The sequence below is a fragment of the Mobula birostris genome, chromosome 11, assembly GCF_030028105.1.
Source record: "Mobula birostris isolate sMobBir1 chromosome 11, sMobBir1.hap1, whole genome shotgun sequence".
Taxonomy (NCBI): Eukaryota; Metazoa; Chordata; class Chondrichthyes; order Myliobatiformes; family Myliobatidae; genus Mobula; species Mobula birostris.
In genome coordinates, this window is record NC_092380.1 from 101224220 (window position 1) to 101249078 (window position 24859).

Below are 24859 nucleotides of genomic sequence, written 5' to 3' on the forward strand. Positions count from 1 at the left end.
ATAATCAAGATATACAATCAGATCATCATCTTGCAAATCTATTTCAAGAGTGGCCTGTGAAGGAAATTGTGAAAACTCTCAACGTCCAATATTGCTACTGAAAAGTCTGAGATTTCCAAGAAAAGTGATAAGAATAGCCTCTTTGCATGATATGCGATTGCAGGGTTTAGCTTGTAACAGTTTATTTGATAAATTCAGTTTTTCAAATATATCTGACAGGTAAGACATGTCAGACTTAGCAGAAACAATTTGTTCTGTAATGGCAAACAAGAGAAAATATGCAGATGCTGGAAATCCAATCAGCACACACAAAATGTAGGGTCTCGGCCTGAAACGTCGACTGTACTCTTTTCCTTCGATGCTGCCTGGCCTGCTGAGTTCCTCCCAGCATTTTGTGTGTGTTGATTTGTTCTCCAAGTTGCTTATCACTTAGAAATAATACAAAAGCTATCCCAAAGTGCAAAAAGCAACAGGGACAATTACCTTTTGGTAACCACCGGACACCTATCTGCAGTTTGTGACTGAGGGGTGGATGTGAAACGGGTCTCAGAGGGATGCTCTGCAGGGTGTGAATGGTGATTTGTGCGTGGTCCTGCAAGATCCATAATGACAATTATCATTATGAGGCAGCAAAACAGCTTAGCCTGTGTGTGTGTGTGTGTGTGTGTGTGTGTGTGTGTGTGTGTGTGTTGGGGGGGGGGGGTTGCATCCTCTCCCAACCCCCCCCCCCAGACACAAGCTAATCTGCTTTGCTACCTCATTAGCATCATCTAGCACATTTTCCCATTCATTTCATTCATGGTTCTAATTAAATTACATATGTATATTCATTTCTTTTCTATTTTAGTAATATTTCATTAAAACAGTAAACTTATCATGAACTAGTGCCTTGTTTTTTTTCTTGGGGCTCCTATGAAATCTGGCATGTACCCCCGCCAGCTCACCACGTTGAGAACCATTGATTCTAGAGCACAAAAAAAATCCCCTGGAAGAGCTTAGTGGGTTGAGAGTTTTGACCCAAAACGCCAACAATTCTTCTTCTCCCACAGATGCTGCTCAGCCCATTGAGTTCTTCCAGCTGATTGTTTTGGTAGTATTTTTATTTTCTCGATGCAGATTTTATGACAACACATTTTCTTCTGAGCTCATAAAAACAAGAGATTCTGCAGATGCAGGAAATCCAGAGTAACACATTCAAAATGCTAGAGGAACTCAGCAGATCAGGCAACATCTATGGAAAGGAATAAAGATATAGACATAGGCATAGACATAGATATACTTCATTGATCCTGAGGGAAATTGAGTTTCGTTACAGCTGCCCAACCAAGAATAGAGCGTAAATATAGAAATACAAAAACCACGAACAATCAAACAACAATATGCAAACTATGCCAGATGGAAATAAGTTCAGGACCAGCCTATTGGCATAGGGTGTCTGACCCTCCACAGGAGGAGCTGCAAAGTTCGATGGCCACAGGCTGGAACAACCTCCCATGACGCCCAGTGTTGTGTCTGGGTGGAATATGGCCGGAGTCCAACAACAAAAAGTTCAATATCCGGTCTACAAACACGTTCCTCGATCGTAATATGACCAGGATTGCACCATCCGTTGTTAACCAGAACAGCAAGCACCCAACTCCTTTACGTTTACCACGTAAAGAGTTGACTTTTCAGGCCTTTCATCAGGACCCTGAGCTCACAGCAGGGAGCTATTCCCGACTGCCCTGTCTTAGTTTACATCCATATTGCAGGTACAAGCTATGTGTAGACACTTTATCATAGAATAGCCTTTTTTGCTATTCGTGTGAAATAATCTCAAACCAAAGTATCGAGGTTAGAAGGAATCCATTCTCTCCCAGCCCAATAACCATCCAGAAAGCACAAAATCCAACTCAATGCCATTGTAGGGTAATGTAATTAGGAGAAATGTACATAATTCACAAACACTGACATTGAGTTGGGGTTTTGCTTTAAGAGGATGGTCTAACGTGATGACTTTATTACATAAAGGGTTTTTAGTGTGCTTTGGTGTTCAATTTTTTGGTGTTCAATAAATGATTGCTGAGGCTTTTCTGAAACATAAAACACCTCCGTCGTTCTACTTGCAAAATCCTTCACGACTTGATCCAGTCAGACCTGTGCTTTTTCTGGGTGAGGGTACGGAAGGAGTTGCCTTTGCTGTCTACTGTAGTACTCCAAGAAGACAGTATTTGTTCAATTAGTTTTGTAAACTGGCAAATGGAATTAGGGTTTCTTTCAGTATCTTGAAATTCAGATATATGAGTCCTGGGTCAAAGTTGTTTTGATTCGGAACCCAAATTCTCGAATTAATACTGCAGTTAAACTGATTTTTAGCCAACAGGGATTTCTTAGATGTACATTACAAAAATATTGTTCTAAACACAAAATTAAGTTTGAACAAGTAAACATCCATCTAGCTCAATAACGTCCTGAAATTACATATTTAAAGTCAGTTTTCATATTAGGTGATATTGCAGGTACAAGCTATGTGTAGACACTTTATCATAGAATTACTGAAATTCTGTATTTCCAGGTCCCTTTGTTCTACTGCATGCCTCAGAAGCCTACCATTCACTTTGTAATAATTAAATTAATCCCCTTTATAACTATAGTAGGAATGGCTGATTTCAATTATGGCTTTCAGTAAATGGCTGAAAGAAAAAGTGTATTCAAAGAAATTGCAGGAGAATCAGATTAGCTGGATTTATCTTGTATTATACTGGCATTGACTCAATGGGCCAAATGGCCTCATCTGTACTGTAACAGTTCTGCTTTCATACTGCTATCGGGGACTGCGTCCCACACTTTAACAACTGAGGATATCACTCTTGATTATCATTCTGATCCTTTTACTGATCATTGTAAATACCTGAGACAGGTTAGCAAGAATCTTTCTGTAGCAGTCAAATGGCTAATCAAGGCTTTTGAATTACCTTGATGAGCGGTTGTCCATCGTACCCACCAATGACTTTTTATACCTGTGCAGAAGAAATTTTAAAGTGGGAAAGCCATTGTGCTGGAGCAGTTCCACGCTCTCAACCTCAGAATTCTGGGTCCAGTGGTACGGGTAGTCATCACAACTGGGGTATTCCTACTCCTGTGCCTTGACATGCCCTTTGCCCTCCACGAAGCCTTGCAGAACCAGCCAATGGGTTTTCAGTTAGGTCTTGTGCTCCCAGTCACTATTCAAACTTATGTACCTTTTTATTCCTGGATAAAGAAGGCATAGATATGGATTCTGTGCATTTATTTATTGATTTATTTATTTGCTTAGAGATGCAATGCTAGATAGGCCCTTCTGACTCATCAAATCATGCCACCTAGCAACCCACAGTCATTAGGCCTGGTGAGTCCATTCCCTTTTGATTGAATAATTCCTCTTTACAATGGTGCTTACATTGGTTTTACCTGTTACAGTGGAAGAGCCGTTGCAGGACAACGTAGAATGACCAATTAACCTACTAACTGAAACATTGCATTTCAGGCCTTAACCCTGTTGTTCCTGTCACTTATCAGCAGTTCATGGGGCTGGAAAAAAAATTGTATCGACACCTGTAAATTTTTGCATCTGTGAATTAATTTATGTAAAAATTCCTTCTTGTATGTTGCCTTAATGTTCATTTTCACATAGATAACCCACATTTGTAAGTCATCTGGATGTTGACAATTGTATTGCCCAGCTGACATTTCATTTTTATGGGTAACACAAGAAGGCACTGTTTTAAGGGCTTTGAAGTAGGTACAGTGGAGATGTCAGGGGTAAGTTTTTTACGCAGAGAGTGGTGAGTACGTGAAATGGGCTGCAGGCAACAGTGGTGGAAGCGGATACGATAGGGTCTTTTAAGAGACTCCTGGATAGGTACATGGAGCTGAGAAAAATAGAGGGCTATGGGTACCCCGAGGTAATCTCTAATGTAAATACATGTTCGGCACAGGTTGTGGGCCAAAGGGCCTGTATGGTGCTGTAGGTTTTCTATGTTGCTATGTAATTGGTACGTCTTTGGATTGTGGGAGGAAATCAGAGCGGCTGGAGGAAATCCACGCGCACGCATGACGAACATACAAGCTTTCTTGCAGAGGACATCAGAGTTGAACTCAGAACTCTGACGTCCCGAGCTGCCATAGTGTTGTGATAACCATTACGCTACCTTGGCACCAGTATTCCAGTCCTGATCAAAACTATTGTTGATATTGATCTGGATTTTGATCAGGAGGAGTAATCCGAGCAACTCACAAGCCAGAAATGTGGCCATGGGTTTTAAATGTCAGATATTGGATTTCTACACAGAAAGTACTGGGAGCCTGGAAAGTACTGTTGGGGTTAGTGGCAGACCTGATTCAATAGGGCCATTTAAAAGACTCTTAGGTAGGCTCATGGAATGAAGAAAAATGGAGTGTTATGGGTTGTGTAGGAGGGAAGGGTTAGGTTGGTTGTGGGGTAGGATTATATAGGCTAGCATAACATGTGGGCTGAAGGGTTGGTATTGTGCTGGATTTTTCTATGATTATATACTTATTTATATTCATTGAGACACAGCACAGAATAGGCCCTTTCAGCCCTTCAAGCTGCGTTGCCCTGCAGTCCCCTAACTTAACCCTGGCCTAATTATGGGACAATTTACAATGACCGATTAACCTACCAATTGGTACGTCTTTGAACTGTGGGAGGAAACCGGAGCACATGGAGGAAACCCACATGATCACAGGGAGAATGTATAAGTTCCTTACGGGCATTGGTGGGAATTGAACCCAGGTCGCCTGCACTGTAAAACGTTGTGCTAACTACTCTGCCATGTTCTTTAATCTAACTTTAAAGTGGAAGTCCCTCACTTTTGAAACCACATCCTCTGGATATGTAAAGAAAGTCCTACACTTCCATTAAAAGGTAAAAGTAATCCAATGACAAACAGGTACAAAGAAAGAGTCAACTTTATTTGATTGAATTGACAGGAATAAACCACCTCTCTGCAAAATTCTGGTGGGAGAAAAGGTTTATCAAGATTGGCATGCCAACATTGAAATATAATTTATTGCTCTTTAAGCTGAACTCTGCAAATCAGTGCAACCAAATAAGAAAGAGTGAAACTCGATTAACTAATGCACCTGCCAAACAGAAACACTGAACAACACAGACTATTCTTCTCCTGTTCAAAGAATTTTTTTTCTCTTTTGCACAAGTGACTTGCATGTCAAGAAAAAAAATAGTAGAGGCCATGAAACAATGCCACGCTAGGGGCCTTACACGAGAGGTCATTTGTATGGGGAATTAACATGAAAGGTTGGGTCATTGTTAAGGTTGAAGGTCAGGCCCGAAAGTCCTGTTAGATTCAAATATATATCTTCTTTTAGCTGAGGAAACTTTAGGACCTAAAACCATGAAAAATGGTTTATATGATATGGAGCAAAAAACATGAGAATACTTAGAAATTTCTACTGTATGTTAAAAAGTAAGTTTCTTCGGTTGAATTGTGGGTTTCTGTAACAAGCAAGGCCTATACATTTCTAGTCAGCTGAAACCATTGGGACATTTAACTTTGGTGAACAAATTGTGTATCTTTAGTGAAACAACACATACCCACTAATCGTCCACAACTTGGTTTATTATTTAACAGGCAAAACCAACCTCAGCACCATTGCAAAGAGAATTCTTCGATCAAAAGTGAATGGACTCGCAGGGCCTAATGACTGTATCCTGTCCCCTCAAATTCTTCTGTTCTTATTCAAGCAGGCTGTGTGATCAGAGGCCAGGAAGGGTGTGTTAAATTCCAAATTAGCATTTCCTCTGGCTTTTGTGTCTGAATGTGTACAATCTTGGCACTCTTTTTTTTTGCCTTACTGAGGTCGATGGTGTTTTTATTAGAGTGGCTTTCATTTTATGGCTTTGTTTCCCTGGCAGACTTTGGGCCCAAGCAGGATCTCATTTCCGATTGCAATAGGCAGCTTACGGACCCAGGAATTTTGTGTTCCTCCCCCCCCCCCCCCCCACTTGCATTGCATTGGCATGGTTTAATTTTCAAGTTGCCGAAATGTCTTCGATACCAGTAGCTGGTGACTTGCCCAGGTTGATGTATGGCAAAGAGCGAATGCTCACTGCACAATAAGTGTGTGTGCCTGACTGGACTTCCTGCATACTAAGGACTCTGTATTCTTTTGCTGATTACATTTTCATAGATCATAAACTAACGTTCCTTTTCTTTCCTTGCTTGTAAGACCACGCATAAAAATCTACGTTACTGAAAATGCATGGATGGGTAAAGTGTATATCCATTGCTCAAGGGTCAAGTACGGACTCCTTTTTTTAATAGTGCTCTTCCAGTGTCACCGGAGGCTGGGTCCAGGGTCAAGTTATGATCAAAATCTAAAGCATATCGCAGTGTGACCTCTCCCCACCCCCCAGTGCCCAGCACTCCACGACTCCCACTGTCACTCTGTTTCCAGGGTCCGGTAATTGCTCGCACAGACTCTCAGGCACATGGAGCATCACAAGTCACTCGAGCACTGCCTCGATTCTCTCAGCGTCCAACCTTCCCCCCCTCCTCTCCCACCACCCTCGCCTCCCTCCCCCCATCCCCTGCATTAAATACTGTGGATCACTTTTCGGCTAGCTACTGAGCTAAATCTAATCATGCTGTGTCACAGCTCTGTCAGGAGGGTCGCACTCTCTTTAGCCTTGAATAATTGCAAGAATGTTGGCACTTGTGTCTGGGCCATGAGAACCTGACCTAGAATGATATTTAATCTGCTACAGAGCTGGCTGTTGTAATACTGGAGCTGAGCAAGGCCTTAGGAACTGTGTGACACTTTAGCAGTGCTCGTTCGCTTCAAAATCCCTTTTTCTTTGCGCTGTTATTACACTATTGCATGTGAATGCTTTAATAAGATATATTGTTACTGGTATGTGTCAGCCTAAGTAACAATGTGAAAGAACAATCCTTTTATGTGCCTAAACCATGAACCACACCAATGATATTTGTGCTCACAAAACGTGCGCAGTTGAAATACGTTTCCCCCAAGCTTGGTTATTTTCACCCATGTTTTATGCAGGAAACCTTAATGCTTATCACTTTCTTAGAGAAAATCATTGTAGCTATTACAAGCAGCCAGAATTATCTTGGGTTGCCAAGAACACACGTAGCAATGCAGACTGAAAGTATTTATAGTGGATCATTGAAATCCTTCTGATGCCTTTGCCTCATTATGCCTTCTTTATGTCTAACACCATAGGGTAAAACAGGGTAGGTAGTTACTGATTAACCTTCTCCTCTCTCTGTATAGGAATACCACTGACTACCCTTCTTTCACACATGGCAGGCCTTATTTAGTAGACACCTATCACACTTCCCATTTGCTTTCCAATTACATGGCTATTGTGGTTTAACAGTGATTGAAGTTTTCTTGATAACGTAAACTGGGTGTTTAAGTTCTCATCTGATGTTCGATCATCCAGCAGGGACTCACTGGTGCGGACCAGAGAGGTTGGGCGCATTTCTGTAAAAAAGACCTACATTAATGTGGCCCCCTTTGTGGCTTCAAGTTAAGTCAAGCCCGTCAGACCATAAAACATAAGAGCAGAATTAGCAAATGCAAGAGATTCTGTAGATGCTGGAAATCCAAAGCAACACACACAAAATTCTGGAGGAACTCAGCAGAGGTCAGGCAGCGTCTATGGAAATGAATAAACAGTTGATGTTTTGGCCCGAGACGCTTCTTCAGGTCCAGCAGAATTAAGCTGTTCAGCCCATTGAGTCTGCTCCACCATTTGATCATGGCTGATTTATTTTCCCTCTCAACCCCATTCTCCTGACTCCTCCCTGTAACCTTTGGCACACTTACTAATCAAGAACCTATCAACTTCCGCTTCAAATATACCCAATGACTTGGCCTCCACAGCTATCTGTGGCAATGAATTGCACAGATTCACCACCCTCTAGCTAAAGGAATTCTTCCTCATCTCTGTTCTAAAGAAATATGCCTCTATTTTGCTACTCGGCCTTTCAATATTCAATAGGTTTCAATCAGATCCCTCCTCCACATCATTCTTCTAAATTCCAGTTGATCTGTTTTGGATTCCATTAAGTCTGTTACATCTTTATTATTATTATTAATAATAATAATATTATCATCATTTCTTTTCTTTCTTTTAGTATTTGCAGAGTTTGTCGTCTTTTGCACACTGGTTGCCCACCCTGTAGGTACGGTCTTTCGCCCGCAATAAAATGAATCTCAGGGTTGTATGTGGTGACAGATATGTACTTTGCTAATAAATTTAATTTAAACTTTGAATCAGAATAAGGTTTAATATCACTGACATATGTCATGAAATTTGTCGTTTTCTGGCAGCAGTGCATTGCAATACATGATTTTAAAAACTATAAATTATAATAAAGGAGTATATATTAAAAAGTAATTAAATAAGAAGTACATGAAAATAGAAAAAAAATCAAAATAGTGAGGTGGTGCTCACGCGTTCGTTGTCCATTCAGAAATCTGATGGTGGAAGGGAAGAAGCTGTTCCTGAGACGTTGAGTGTGGGTCTTCAGGCTCTTGTACCTCCTCTTTGAGGGTAGTAATGAGAAGACACCATGTCCAGGGTGATGGGGCTCCTTAATGATGGATGCTGCCTTTTTGAGGCATCACCTTTCGAAGATGTCCTTGATGCTGTGGAGGCCAGTGCCAATGATGGAGCTGGCCGAACTGACAACTTCCTGTAGCTTTTCCCGATCCTGTGCAGTGGCCCCTCCATAGATGCAAGCAGTTAGACTGCTCTTCGTCGTCATACTGAGTGCCGGGTAGTTGTTGCAACACCACTCAGCCAGCTGTTCTGTCTTGCTCCTGTACACCTCCTCAGCACCATCTGAGATTCCGTCAACAACACTTGTCTCATCAGTAAATTTATAGATGGTGTTTGACTGTGCCTAGCCACGTAATTGTGTCTGTAGAGCAGGGTTTCCCAACCTGGGGTCCACAAATCTCTTGCTTAATAGTATTGGTCCATGGCAATAGACAATAGGTGCAGGTGTAGGCCATTCGGCTCTTCGAGCCAGCACCATCATTCACTGTGATCATGGCTGATCATCCACAATCAGTACCCCGTTCCTGCCTTATCCCCATATCCCTTGACTCTGCTATCATTAAGAGCTCTACCTAACGCTTTCTTGAAAGCATCCAGAGAATTGGCCTCCACTGCCTTCTGAGGCAGAGCATTCCACAGAACCACAACTCTCCTGGTGAAAAAGTTTTTCCTCAACTCCGTTCTAAATGGCCTACCCCTTATTCTCAAATTGTGGCCTCTGGTTCTGGATTCCCCCAAAAATCGGGAACATGTTTCCTGCTTCTAGAAAAGTTGAGGGTACCTGGAGAGTATAGCAGTGGGGTAAGTACATATCCTTGAGATGTGCCAGTGTTGATTGTCCCATCCACATTGACTGTGGTCTCCTGGTGAGGAAGTCAAGGACCCAGTTATAGAAGGAGGTACGGAGGGTGAGGTTTTGGAGCTTTTTGGTTAGACTGATTCAATATAATTGTGTTGATTGAACTGATTAGATATGATTGTGTTGAACGCTGAGGTGTAATCAATAAACAGAGTCCGAGGTAGGTATTGTTATTGTCCCAGGTGAGCCAAGGCCGAACCGAGAGCCAGTGAGATTGCATCTGCTGCAGAGCTATTGTGTCGATGGGCAAATTTCAGTGGGTCCAGGTCATTGCTTGGGCAGGAGTACAATGCAAAATCATAAAGATACAAAATCAATACTGTAAATAGTGCAACTGAAAAGCAATAATAAGGTAGCGTATGTGGGTTCATGGACCATTCAGAAATCACGATCAGAATCAGGTTAAATATCACTGGCAAGTGCTGTGAAATTTGTTAACTTTGTGGCAGCAGTACAATGAAATATGTGATAATATAGAAAAAAACTGTGAATTACAGTAAGCACATATAAATATTAAATAAGTAGTGCAAAAACAGAAATTAAAAAGTATTGAGGTTTTTTAATTAATTACAGTAAGTATATACTGTATATGTATATTAAATAGTTAAATTAAACATAGAGCAAAAAACAGAAATAATTTTTAAAAGTGAGGTAGTGTTCATGGGTTCAATGTCCATTCAGAAATTGCTGACAGAGGGGAAGAAGCTGATCCTGAATTACTGAGTTTGTGCCCTCCTGATGGTACCATTGAGAAGAGGGCATGTTCTGTGTGGTGGTGGGGTCCTTAAAAGCTGGATGCTGCCTTCCTGAGGCTCCGCTCCTTGGAGATGCCTTGGATACCATGGAGGCTAGTACCCATGATCGAGCTAATTTTACAACTCTCTACGGCTTACTTCAGTCCTGCGCAGTAGCCTCCCTGCTCCCCACCGCACACCAGGCAGAGATGCATCCAGTTTAGAATGCTGTTCACGATACATCTGTAGAGATTGGTGTAAAACTGTAGAAATCTGTAGAAATTCAGTGAGCAGAAGGGAAGAACCTTTGCTAAATTCTTGAGTGCGGCTCTTTGGGCTCCTGTATAATGAAAAACTTGCGCGCGCAGCTCTCCGGTCAAAATGATATCGTATCCGTTAAATAGGGGCCGTGGGCAATTCTGATTTGATGGAGACAGACGTGAAAGCACAGAGGAACATCTGGAGAAATTTCTGAAACGCTGGTCCGCTGCCGCTGTTACTGGGCGATCGAGAATCTTCCGGAGGGAAGGCCCCAAAATCCCTGGCTTTGCCTTCTGCTGGCGACCGAGATTGAGGTCGAATCGTTCAGATAGAGATGGTGCTCAGTACTCGGTGTCGGAGGGCTGATCGGAGGCTCAAAGTTTTCGGACGACTCAGAGTTGGACTGTGATCGGGCATGGCAGGGAGAGTTTTCTTCCTTCTCCCGTCTGCGTGAGATGTGGGACATTCGAGAGACTTTGAACTTTTTTACTGTGCCATGGACTGTTCTTCATCAAGTTACGGTATTGTTACACTGTTGTAACTATATGTTATAATTATGTGGTTTTGTTAGTTTTTTCAGTCTTGGTTTGTCCTGTGTTCTGTGATATCACACCGGAGGAATATTGTATCATTTCTTAATGCATGCATTACTAAATGACTATAAAAGAGGACTGTGTGTCCTCATAATCTAATCTAATCATGGGCAAGTACAGACAGCACACAGAATATCAATTAATCATAAATTATACAAAACAGTGGAGAGAGAGGAAAGACTCATACTATCCCGATATGTTTCTCAGCCAGTCGCTAAGTCATTATTATAATGTAACAAGATATGTACAGCAAACTTGCTAGCAACATCGAGGTGAGAACCACATTGTCTGAATTAGTAACACTGCTTGCGATATAAGTACTGGCCAGAATTCCAGGGAAACTCTAAAGGAACTTCTTCAAGTAATCCTGAGTGATGATTCCATCTGCCTGAGGAGAAGAATGTAACTCTGCGGTCTCATTTCGAATACAGTTAAGGTTCGACCCTTGCCTACAAGCCTATGGTATAATGTATCTCCAGAAGCCGACTTCAAGTACAGTAGGTCACCTGCTGTAGGTAATATAAAGTGTACTAATTAATTACAACTGTCTGCGGATGAAATTCCTGGCGAGTGCTTCTTCAATGTTATATTGGATGTCAGTCTGGCTGTGATGATTGTTCGTTCTAAGTATCAATTGTTTGGCGACAACAAAGTATAAAGTATGAAGTATAAAGTACTCATGTCTTCAGTGTGAGATTCAAACCCACAATACCTACACTGGATGACAAATTTTTTAGAAAGTGGTGCTTGATCAGAAACGTGTTTTGTTTGTGATGGACCGCTTGAAGCTGAACATAAGTTTATTTTCAGACCACTTGTATCACACAGGAATTTGGAGAAACAAAAAATTAACTTTTATTGAATATAATGTGTGTAGTTGCATAATGGTGATGATGCTGTGCAAAATTTCAACAATCCAAAAATGTTTTGTTGATGATTTTCATTTGTACTACATGTCGGAGGCTTCTTGATTAAGTGTTTAACAATAATCAGCCAGCATTGATGGATTCCAGTTGCCCTGATACCATTTCTCCATGACCACATTGCCCTGATGAAACCCTTCACAACGCTCATCACTGACAGCCCCAAGATTTGCAAAGGTGAAGTCTAAATGGGAATGCAGAAAATGACTCTTTAGTGACATGTTGCACTTCATGGTTTTGTATGCTTAAAACAGGTTGTCAACCAGCTGCACGTAGTTTGGTGCTCTGTAGCTGTCAAGAAAATTTTCAACAACATCTTTGAATGTCTTCCATGTGATTTTCTCCAGTCCCACTAAAAGTTCTTTGAATAATCTGTCATTGATAACCTATCTGATTTGTGGACACAAAAAAATGCCTTCTTGAGGCTCACTCAACATACAGGGTTCAGAATCTGTATCAGAGTCAGTGTCGTTTTCCACTTCTGGCTCAAGCATTATAGTGTCTTCCTCTACCTCCTCTAGACTCCATATCCTGATTTTCCAAAACCTGTCCCACCGTGCAGCATTCTCCCTACCTAAGCACGTCCAGGCATGCCGGAACAAGACAGAAAACTTTCCAGCTTACATTGTTGGCGACATTTTAATTGAGTTAAATTATGAATTGAAATAGCAAATATAGACAATTTTTTTAAAATGGTGTATGATAAGGAAATTTCATGGTGATTTTCATGATCAGCAGCCCAAAATCCTTTAGATACACCCCAAAATATTCTGGAAGCAAAATCTTTGTCGTCAAGTGTAATCTGAGGCTAAAGTACAATCAGAGAACAAAAACTTAAACATACTTCCTGTGTTCACCTTTCTCAGGCTTCCAGCAACCTGTCCACTACCCCCATGCGCATTTGGCAGCATGAGAAGCAGGGACCTGCAGCCCTGAATCTGCGTTTGCCTCGCTCTGGGGAACTCACCATGGAGGAATGGAGGCACAACCTCTGTTACGATAACCTAAGGAAACAGGAATTCAGGAGACAGCAAGGAGAAAGGATCAGGAAATTGGGTTCAGGAGCCTGATGGTTGTAGGTTAATAACTGTTCCTGAACCTGGTGACGTGGGACCTACGGTTTCTGTACCTTCTGTCCAATAGTAACAGTGGGAGGAGGCCATGGCCTGGATTTGGGGTCCTTGATGATGAATGCAGCTTTCGTAGTGGCAGTGCTCCATGTAAATGTGCTCAGTGAAGGCGAAGATTTTACCTGTGATTGGCTAGGACCACTTCCTGTAGCTTTTTCTGTTCCTGGACATTAGTGTGCGTTCAACTCATTTATAGTCTTGGGATTAATTGAGTCACAAAATAAATGTCTCAATGTATTTCATTGTTATAGGTGTTTCTAGTGTTTTCATTATTTTTAATTTAATTTTTAATTCTTTTTAGTAGCTAGTGAATGTCTGTGAATGTCACTAACACCCAGACATTTGATGAGTTCAGACAGCTGGTTCGGCCCGAGGGCTTAACAGGCTGTCAAATCTCCAGGGGTCTCGCTGATCAGGAGCTAGCTTCAGGGATCTGGCTGGAGTCTGTTACAAAGATCACTGCTGGACAGGGGCAATCACATAGAACCCTCACCCGTCCAACAGATGTGACAAGTACAGACATGGGACTGATGGGTGTTGGTTGATCAGTCTTGACCTGCCCATCACCTCTATCTGGTTTCCCACCTTCTTCCCTTTTTTCCATGGTCCACCATCTTCTCCTGTTAGATTACTTCATTTGCAACCCTATGCCTCTTGCCCCTTACATCACACAGTTTTTTACGTCATCCTCCCCTCCCCTACCTACCCACCTTCCCCCTCACCTGGCCTCAGCTTTTATTCCTCCTCCTTTCCCGCCCTCCACCCTCTTATTCTGGCTTCTGCCTCCTTCCTTTCCAGTCCTCATGAATTGTCTTAGCTCGAAACATCAATTTTTACTACCCTCCATAAATGCTGCCTGACCTGATTAGATTCTCCACCATTTTGTGTGTATTACTGAGGGGAAAGGCCGGTCAGAATCTTGCTGTCATCGAAAGAACAGTAAAGATTAAAGATTTATTTGTCACATGTACATTGAAACATTGAAACATATAGTGAAATGCGCCCATTTTGAGTCAACACCCAATACAGTCCGAGGATTGTGCTAGCTTGCAAGTACGCTGGATCTTTATTCCCTGAAGAGCAGGAGAATGAGGGGCATGGACAAGGTGGGCAGTTATAGTCTTTTCCTTAGGGTTGAGAAGTCCAAAACTAGAGAGTACAGGCACAAGATATGAGGGGAGAGATTTAAAAGAGACCTGAGAGGTAACTTCTTTACATCAAAGGAGCTGATTGCTTGGAATGAGATGCCAGAGGAAGTTGTCAAGCAGGGTACAAACGCAACATTTAAAGGGGCATTTGGATAGATACATAGAGGGTAGGGGCTTGGAGAGTTACGCACCAAACGTGAGCAATAGGAACTAGAAGAGAAGAAGCTGCAGTTGGCATGGACAATTAGGCTGAAGGGCCATTTTGCTTGCTGTAACATGCTGTGACTCATTGATTCTATGCCTATCATTCTAAATTTCAAACAGGATGAGTCAGAATCCTCAAAGACTTATCACTGTAAAGGCTCAGGCGATTCTATCTATTTGGAATCAACATTTTAAAAAATCAATAAAGATTTGAAGATTAGTTTTATTTATCACGTGTGTTGAAACATACTGTGAAGTGCACTGTTTGCATCAAATTAAATCTGCAAAATATCGAATATCAACTAAAGGAATTATTTCAGGGAAAGTCATCTCCATGCAGGAAATCTTTCCATTAGAAAATATTAGCTTAAGGATGAGTCAGGGGACATTAAGTTTATAAGCATTATTGAGACACAGAACTTCAGAACTGAATTTTTACAGGTTTTCTGCCCAGTTACTGAAGGTAGTGTAGGACTGAAGCAAAAGTACTGAGTCGTTGGGTCAGCATTGACTGTCGAGATAAGAATCATTGTCAGTCATGTGAATATCCTCTATCTTGCTGCATACCACATCAGCATCTTAAGGGTCTGGATAACAAATTACTCCTTTTACATAATCAGCCAGAACCTGACAAACAAAGAACCTTCAGCAGCCATATGCTGTTTAATTGGAAGATAGGTAATCTTGAAAGGAGGAATCCTGGTGGTAACATGATTTGTGATGGGCTGACAAAATGAGATAGATGTGTTGGGGTTATCTGTGGTGTCTGCATTATTGAAGGTGAGCTGAGCCCATTGTATCAGGTTCTGTGGCCAACGTTCACACAGGAAGGAGGGAGGCTTGTTTGCCTTTTAACTCTTGGATTCTCAGATTGCCAGGGCACTGGGGGAGGAGGGGGAGATTCTCCCTGTCCTGTATGTTTTCTTTTTCTCACAGTCTGAACTGTGTTCCATTACCATTACGGAACATGCCCTCTGTCTGAATTCACTCCACAGGTAACCTAGAGCCTTTCCAATTTCCTGCAGATACGTTGTATAACCCGGACTCAGCCTCGAGTGTTTGCTGCCTTGAAGAGGTTGTCTTGACTGGAAACTTCTCCTCAGTTTGATGTCTGTAGTGCATTTATTTCTACATGGTTTAAAACACTCTTAATTCCTATCAGAAAAAAGCAGGACTAACGTGGTTCAGAACAGATGTAACTCAGTTTCTTGTATAAGCTGCCTTACACAATCACTTACTCAGAGCAAGAGTTCAAAGCAAAATTTGCTCCCAGACCTTCAGACACAGGGGTAATATATTTAATTAGTTGAATTAGTTTAATTAATTAAATAGTTGCCCTCTCATTTTGTCCTCCAATCCACTTCTTCCCATTTAACATTAATTTTCTGCAATGAATTTGCTGATTTATGGAGTGAAGCAGAATTGGCCACACAAGTCTTCCTGGATTTAATTTAGGGATATAGTACTGAACAGGCCCTTCTGTCCCACAGAGCCCATCAACCAATCGAGTTAATCCTAGCCCAATGACGGGTCAATTCACAAGGACCAATTAACCTGCTAACTGGTGCGTCTTTGGACTGTGGGAGGAAACCTGAGCACCCGGAGGAAACTCACGCAGTCACGGGGAGGACGACAAACTCCTTAAGGAGGAGTTCACATACAAGAAGATCTTAAGAGGTTTTCTACGGTTAGTAAGTCATACGTACTTTTAAAGAGAGTGGGAAAAGAACCTTGGAAATCTCTTGAATACATCTATTCCTCTTTGTACTTTTGTGTGCTATTCATGTATAAATGTAGCATCGAAGTGCCAGAAGAAAAGAGCGTGGAAATTAGAAGTTCTGGCCATTGTGCTTGTGTCATAGAATCGTAGATCATTTCTGTACAGAGGAAGTGGCACTTCATCCCATCTAGTCCATGCCAAACCGTTACTCCGATCCCATCATCCTGCAACTGGATCATAACCTGCTCATCCATGTACTTACAACTTCTCTTAAATGTTACAATTGAACCTGCATCCACCACTTCATGGGCAGCTTGTTCCACACTCTCACCACCATCCACGTGAAGAAGTTTCCCTCAGCTCCCCCTTATTATTTCACCTTTCATCCTTAACATATAACCTCTAACTCTAGGCTCACCCAATTTCAGTGGAAAAAGCCTGCTTGCATTTACCCTGTCTATATCCCTCATAATTTTGTATTCCTCCTATCAACCCTCCCCTCATTCTTCCATGCTCCAGGGAATAATGGTCAACCTTTCCCTTTAACTCAGGTGCTCAAGTCCTGGCAACATTTTCTCTATACTCTTTTAGTCTTAATGATGTCTTTCCTGCGTCAGATGTTTTAAAGAGCTACCCAACTAGACTTACTCCCTTTTCTCTGTCCAAACGACTGAGCCCGTATGTAGAGACACTAATGTGCATCCGCTAATTCTAGATCTCCTAAACACTAAAGATAGCTTCTTACCCTTTAATCTGTCACACCTTCCCAGAAATTTATCTGAAGTGTTTGCCTAAGAGACCTCACCGTCCTGGCTTAGATCTGAAATCCAACCTCTCAAGCAACCTAATGTCCAACTCTTAAGCATTTCAGTCCATCAGAAACTTTCTAGGCCAGAGTTCCCTACCTGGAGTCCTATGACCTCTTGGTTATTGGTAGGGGTCCATGGCATAAAAAAAAGTTAGGAACCCCTGATCTAGACACAAGCAGAGCTTATACTAGGTCCTAACATATGACTTTCAAATTTATCTGCAGCTCTGTAATATTATTCAAAGGGGTACAAAGAGGGTATGTTTGAGAAAGCAATATTTTGCTAAAATTGGGCAGAATTTTTATACACAGATATTACAGGAAGAACTGAAAGATTGCATCATTTATAACACTTGGCTTGAAAATGATATTTCCTTGTGAAAAATTATCTCGTCTTAGTCAATTAACAAAAAGAAGAAAAAGATATGCAAAGTGCTTAAAGCTCTTAATAGTCACAATGCAACTATTTTATCTGCTGAATTCAGTTCAGCAATTATTTTGAATTTACTCAAAGAAAGCTTTGGTGTAAATGGACCCACAAATTGTGAGCTGATGGACAATTTGCTATTCAAATCAATCACAGATTAAGGATCAAAGCCCTCAAAATGCTCTTCAAAAGCTCCGGTAATTTCCAGTTTTGCTTAAGGTATTGCAGCTGGACATTTGCATTAGCTTTCATTATACAGTTTATTTGCAGAAGGAATTTTATCAGTATAACTGACTGAAATATATCATATGCACACCAGCTTCTGCTTCTAGCTACTTAAAAGAATGAGTGTGTATACAGAGATTCATATCAAAGTGATGTTAAATGGCAGCATGAAATTTTTGTTTCAATGTTGTGTGACAACATAGGGAACTTTGCACTTCAGATGTGAACTGGAGCCGTGGAGAAGTGGCCGCGTTTGCCCTGAGTAGGTGTCTGATAGTCATTTCTCTAAGAACATGTTACAGCACAGCACAGGAGCAGACTATTCAGACCACTATGAAATAGCTAAGATAGCTGATATCTTCTGTCTGCACAATGCCCATATCCTTCCACCTTCCTTACATTCATCTGCCTAGCTATACATCCCTTAAAGTCCTTAATGTCTCTGCCTCCACCACTACCACTGTCAGCACATTCCAGCCACCCACTACTGTCTTTGTAAAAAAAACTTGCCCCTCACATTTCCTTTGAAGTTACCCCTCTTCTGAACCAGTTCTGGCCCCTTGGTTAGCCCTTATTTCTGATATGCAATCATTAGTGACTCTCAAAGTGAAGAATCCTTTCCTTGAATGCTACTCTCTTTTGTTTTAAAATTCATTAAATTCAGTCCATCACCTGTATTCCTTGCACTTTGGTGTTAAATATTGTTTGATATTGTTCCTGCAAAACATGTGGAATGTTTTACTATATTAATGGCGCAGATTAAAAAGCGTCTTTTTATCGTTGAGCATTGCCCTTGGAGATACCTGGTATAATGTATTCTAACAGGCTCACAGCATCAATCAGATTCAATCTACTTTGTAGCAACTATGGGGAGAATGTGCTGCTGCATATGAATCTCATTCCTTGAATTAAGTGAAAAACAACAGAACCTTGAAGCATACAATCTGGAACATGTTTTTCCACCCATGCTTGCTTGTGCTTTGACTAGGCCATACGGGTCAATGAACACACAGCCTTGAAAAATCACTTGTTTGAAATCTCACCCTTGCCTTAAAGGCATCCTCCTGGAAGCCTACTTCAGTGTAATTCTAGAACCAGGGAGTAGCCGTTCCCATTCCTACAGATACAGCAATTAGGACAATGAACCCTCAGAGGTCCACACGTGATTTATCAATTGGTACAGGCACTTGAATCAAGAAATAAATGTTTTATTTCTTTTACCAATGAACTATTGCTTTATGCTAATTTTACACTGAGAGCAATAAGAGCTTAATTATTGAAAAGGGAGATTTGCATTTATATAGGGCTTTTCAGAGGCTCCGGGTTGCACTGTGATTTGTAGCCAATCAGGTACTTTCACATGGTAATGTAGGAACAACAAGAGCCTCTCTAAACAAAGTAATAATCCTCATACAGCTTTGAATATTGGTCATTAGCCGAGATACCAGATATAACGCTTTTGCTCTTTTTGGTTATGTACTGGACTCCTAAATTTACAGTTGAGAGGCACACAAGATACTAGTTTTAACATCTTATCTGAAGAGCAACAGCTCTGACATGGCACTGGGGGTTCAAGATAGATTTCTGATCTTCGTCTTTGGAGTGGAGGTAAAGGCAGGCTCAGAATTGAGACTTGGGTCCACTGACCCATGGGTGAAAATGTGGCTTTGTTTTAACCAGCCCCATGTTCTGAGCAATGCTGCTGATAAAAACAGTCAATTATTTGCAGAATAGGTCTTTTAGTCTTTGTGAAATGCCACAGAAAACACAAAATATCATTTCCAATCATTGTCCATTGACCTCAGAGAATATATATTGTCCCTACGTAAGCTTTATTTATTTATTTATTGAGATACAGCGAGGTATAGGCCCTTCTGGCCCTTTGAGCCGTGCCACGCCACAATGCCTAATTTAATCCTAGCCTAATCACAGGGCAATTTACGATAACCACCCTTAAATTATGGTACACAAAAATACAATGCTGCAGATGTTGGAAATCTGAAATTAAAACAAAATGCTGGAAACACTCAGCAAGACAGGCAGCATCTGTAGAGAGAAAATGAGTGTTACGTTTCAGTTTTCAAAATATTTCCAAATATTTTCTCTTTTTAATTTGAAATTGAGTGTTAATTTCATTTTTCGTATCTCAGATTCTGATGTTTCTTAAATTATTCATGAAATCCCCTGAAGCCAGCATAAGGAGGATCAGGGAGGGGAAGGAGTACAAGGTGATAGGTAAGAAGGGGACAAGGATGAAGTAAGAAGCTGGGAGGTGATAGGTGGAAGAGGTGAGGGACTGAAGAAGAAGGAATCTGATAGGGGAGGACATTGGACCGTGGGAGAAAGGGAAGGAGGAGGGGAACCAGAGGGAGGTGATAGATAGGTGAATAGAAGAGAAGAGATGAGAGGGTAACTAGAACAGGGAATGGAAAAAGAAAGAAGGGGAGAGGGACATTAATTACCTGAAGTTAGAGAAGTCGATGTCCATTGGATGTCAACATTGGAGGCTACCAAGACAAAACATGAGGTGCTGCTCCTCCAGCACAAGTTTGGCCTCGAGAGGAGGCCAGGGATGGATATGCTGGTGTGGGAATGGGAAGTCAAATTAAAATGGGTGGCTACTTGGAGATCCTGCCATTTGTGGCAGACTGAGCAAAAGCACTCAATAAAGCGGTCCCCCAATTTGTGTCAGGTGTCACCAATGTAGAGGAGGCGCACTGGAGGCATCAGGTACAACAGATGACCCTGACAGACTTGCAGATGGAGTGTCGTCTCAGTTGCAAGGACTATGTGTTCTCCTGAATAGTGCAGAAGGAAGAGGTGTAGGGGCAGGTGTAGCATTTGTCCTGCTCGCAGGGATGAATGCCAGAAGGGAGATCAGTGGGGAGGGATAAATGGACAAGGGAGTCAAATGAGTGAACTTGTTTTTAAAAGAAGCTGATGGTATCCCTGGATTATACTAATCCAGAATCACCTGGTAATATTAAGAGGGGTATAGACAAGACAGATAGTGAGGCTCTTTGCCTATAAATGAGACATCTAAAAGCGAGGACATAGGTTTAGGGTGAGTATTAAGAGGAATAGAGGGATTCTGAGAAAAATGTTTTCTGCCAGAAGGTGACTGCAATTTGGAATGTACTGCCTGGGAAGCTGGCTGAGACAAGACCACTAAACATAGGAGCAGAATTAGGCCATTCAGCCCATCAAGTCTGCTCCACAATTTCATCATGACTGATTTATTATTGCTTTCAACCCCATTCTCTTACCTTCTCCTGATAGCCTTTGATGCCCCTACTCAATCAAGACCCTATCAACCTTCGCTTTAAATATACCCAATGACTTGGCCTCCACAGCCATTTGTAGCAATGAATTCCACAGATTCACTACCCTCTGGCTAAAGAAATTCCTCCTGATCTTGATTCTAATGGTATGTCATTTTATTCTGAGGTCGTGCCCTCAGGTCCTAGACTTCTCCACTACAGGAAACATTCTCTCCACCTTCACCCTGTCTCGGCCATTCAATATTTAACAGGTTTGAATGAGATCCCCTCCCACATTCTTCTAAACTCCAGTGAGTACAGGGCCAGAGCTATCAAATGCTCCTCATACTTAACCTTTTCATTCCCAGAATCATTCTCATGGAGCTTCTCTGTACCCTTTCCAACACCAGCACATCCCTTCATAGACAAGGCGCCCAGAACTACTCACAGTATTCCAAGTGGGGCCTCACCAGAGCCTTATAAAGCCTCAGTATTATTTTCTTAATTTCAGAACACTTAAGAAGTATCTGGATATGCACTTTAATCACCAAGACATAGAAGGTGATAGACTAAGTGGATGGTAAATGGGATTGGAATAGAATAGTAATACCTTATTGTCGCCAAACTATTGATACTAGAGTGTACAATCATCACAGTGATATTTGATTCTGCGCTTCGCGCTCCCTGGATTACAAATCGATAGTAAATATTAAAAATTTAAATTATAAATCATAAATAGAAAATAGAAAAGGGAAAGTAAGATAGTGCAAAAAAAAACCGAGAGGCAGGTCCGGATATTTGGAGGGTAGAGCCCAGAACCGGGTCAGGATCCATTCAGCAGTGTTATCACAGCTGGAAAGAACTATTCCCAAATCTGGCTGTACGAGTCTTCACCCCGAGGAAAGAGGGACGAAAAGTGTGTCGGCTGGGTGGGTCGTGTCCTTGATTATCCTGGCAGCTCTGCTCCGACAGCATGCGGTGTAAAAACACAAAACGCTGGAGGAACTCAGCAGGTCAGGCAGCATCTAGGGAAAAGGTTAAACAGTTGGCATTTTGGGCCGAGACCATTCTTCAAGTCCTGAAGAAGGGTCTCAGCCCGAAACGTTGACTGTTTAGCCTTTTCCATAGACGTTGTCTGGCCTGCCGAGTTCCTCTAGTATTTTGTGTGCGTTGCTTTGGATTTCCAGCATCTGCAGTCTTGTGTTTAGAATCGTAATAGATAGTCAGCATTAATACTGAGGGCCAAAAGGCCTGCTGCAGCGCTGTATAACTCTCTATGATTCTAAAATAACCTCAGTATATCTTATTACTTTATAGACTGTGGCATACCAAGTGGCATGTGGTTATTGAAACAATTACTAGTGAACGGTATAGCAGAACATTTCACAGAGACCTCACTTCACAATGATGATAGTTTTGCACCAAGCCCAAATGCAAATTGTGGATAAAAATGTGCAAAGCTTTGAAAAGTGGATAACTTTGGGCAACATGTTACACTTGGATAGATACTTGGTATTGAGTGTTATATTTGGAGCAGGAATTCTATTCATTGAGCAGGAATGGGAAGTGGTTTGGTGTGTTGGAATTCTGTACTTGGACTAGGTATCTGTGTATTGAGATGACTTTTCATTCTTGGTTCTCAATATAGTTCAATACAGTGCTAGTGTTTTGAAAGTGAAATTTTTTCTCACCATTTTTGTTGATTGTCTGTGACCAAGTCAAGACAAATTTGTTTTTCGTTCATTTTATAAATACCCCAGGACTAAGCTGGCAAACGATGGGCTGAAGCAGATGGTGGGCAGGGGGATTTGCTCCCCAAAGGAGGTGGAAGTTAACTGTGTCGCAGGGACTTCCTGGGCAATCAACACTCTAAAAAGGACTGAACTGTTAAAAAAATATTAGGTTTTGTCCTGCAAATTAAAGTAGTCAATGTTGTGCACAATTGCAAACAAGCTCAGAATTTAATTTATTTATTGACATACAGTGCAGAGTAGGCCTTTCTGGTCCTTCAATTCGCGACACCCAGCAATACCCCAGGTTAATACTAGCCTAATCATGGAACAATTTACAATGACCTGTTAACCTACCAACAGGTAGGTATTTCGAACGTGAGAAGAAACTGGAGCACCTGGAGGAAACCCACGCGGTCATGAGGAGAACATACAAACTCCTTCAGTATGCCGGATGAACTCAGCAGGTCAGGCAGCATCATTTAGAAACTATGAGTCGACGTTTCGGGCCAGAATTCTTCGTCAGGACTGAAGAATGAAAGATGGGGAAGGATTTGAAGAATGCCTGTAGCTTCAGTTGATAGACCAGTAATTTGAAAGACAAAGGGGTGGGGGAGGGGAAGCAATGACGTCATAGCCCTTGAAAACAATGGGTAACAGAAGAAGGAGGTGGAAACATGAGGGAGCTGGGGGAGGGGGTAGAGTGAAATAGGGATAGAGGAAGGGAGGGGGAAGTTGGAGAATTACTGGAAGTTGGAGAATTCAGTGTTCATACCAAGGGGCTGGAGACTACCTAGACGGTATATAAGGTGTTGCTCCTCCAACCTGAATTTAGCCTCATCATGGCAGTAGAGGAGGCCATGTATGGACATATCTGAATGGGAATGGGAAGCAGAGTTGAAGTGGGTGGCTACCGGGAGATCCTGTCTGTTGTGGCAGACGGAGTGGAGGTGCTCCACGAAGCGGTCCCCCAATCTGCGTCGGGTTTCACCGATGTAGAGGAGGCCGCACCAGGAGCACCGGATGCATTAGATGACCCCAACAGACTCACAAGTGAAGTGTTGCCTCACCTGGAAGGACTGTTTGGGGCCCTGAATGGTGGCAAGAGAGGAGGTGTAGGGACAGGTTTAGCACTTACACTTACAGGGATATGTGCCGGGTGGGAGATCCGTGGGGAAGGACATGCGGATAAGGGAGTCGCGGAGGGACCGATCCCTGCGGAAAGTGGAGAGGGGTGGAGAGGGAAAGATGTGCTTAGTGGTGGGGTCCTGTTGAACGTGGCGGAAGTTGCGGAGGATAATGTGCTGGATCCGGAGGCTGGTGGGGTGGTAGGTAAGGACAAAGGGAACTCTGTCCCTGTTGCGGTGGCGGGAGGATGGGGTGAGGGCCAAAGTGCGGAAAATGGCGGAGATGCGGGTGAGGGCATCATTGATGATGGTAGAAGGGAAACCACGATTCTTAAAGAAAGGGGACATTTGAGATGTCCCAGAACGGAAAGCCTCATCCTCGGAGCAGATGCGGCAGAGACGGAGGAACTGGGAATAGGGAATGGCATTTTTGCATGTGGCGGGGTGGGAAGAGGTATAGTCGGGGTAGTTATGAGAGTCAGTGGGCTTGTAGAAGACGTCAGTGGATAGTCTGTCTCCAGAGATGGAGAGCAAGACATCGAGAAAGGGGAGAGAAGTGTCCGAGATAGGGGAAGTGAATTTGAGGCCTGGGTGGAAGTTTGAAGTAAAGTCGATGAAATTGACGAGCTCAGCATGGGTGCAGGAAGCAGCACCAATGTAGTCGTCAATGTACCGAAGGAAAAGTTGGGGAGCAGTACCAGAATAGGTTTGGAGCACAGACTGTTCCACATAACCAACGAAGAGGCAGGCGTAGCTGGGTCCCATGCAAGTTCCCATAGCTACAACCTTAGTCTGAAGAAAGAGGGAAGAGACAAAAGAGAAGTTATTGAGTGTGAGAACCAGTTCCGCCAACCGGAAGAGGGTAGTGGTGGTGGGGAACTGGTGAGGTCTATTATCCAGGAAGTAGCGGAGGGCTTTAAGGCCTTCTTGATGGGGAATGGAGGTGTATAAGGATTGGACATCCATAGTAAAAATGTAGCGGTCGGGACCGGGGAATTGGAAGTTATTGAAGAGGTGGAGGGCATGGGATGTATCCTGGATGTAGGTGGTGAGGATTCTTCAAATCCTTCCCCATCTTTCATTCTTCAGTCCTGACGAAGGGTTCCAGCCCGAAACG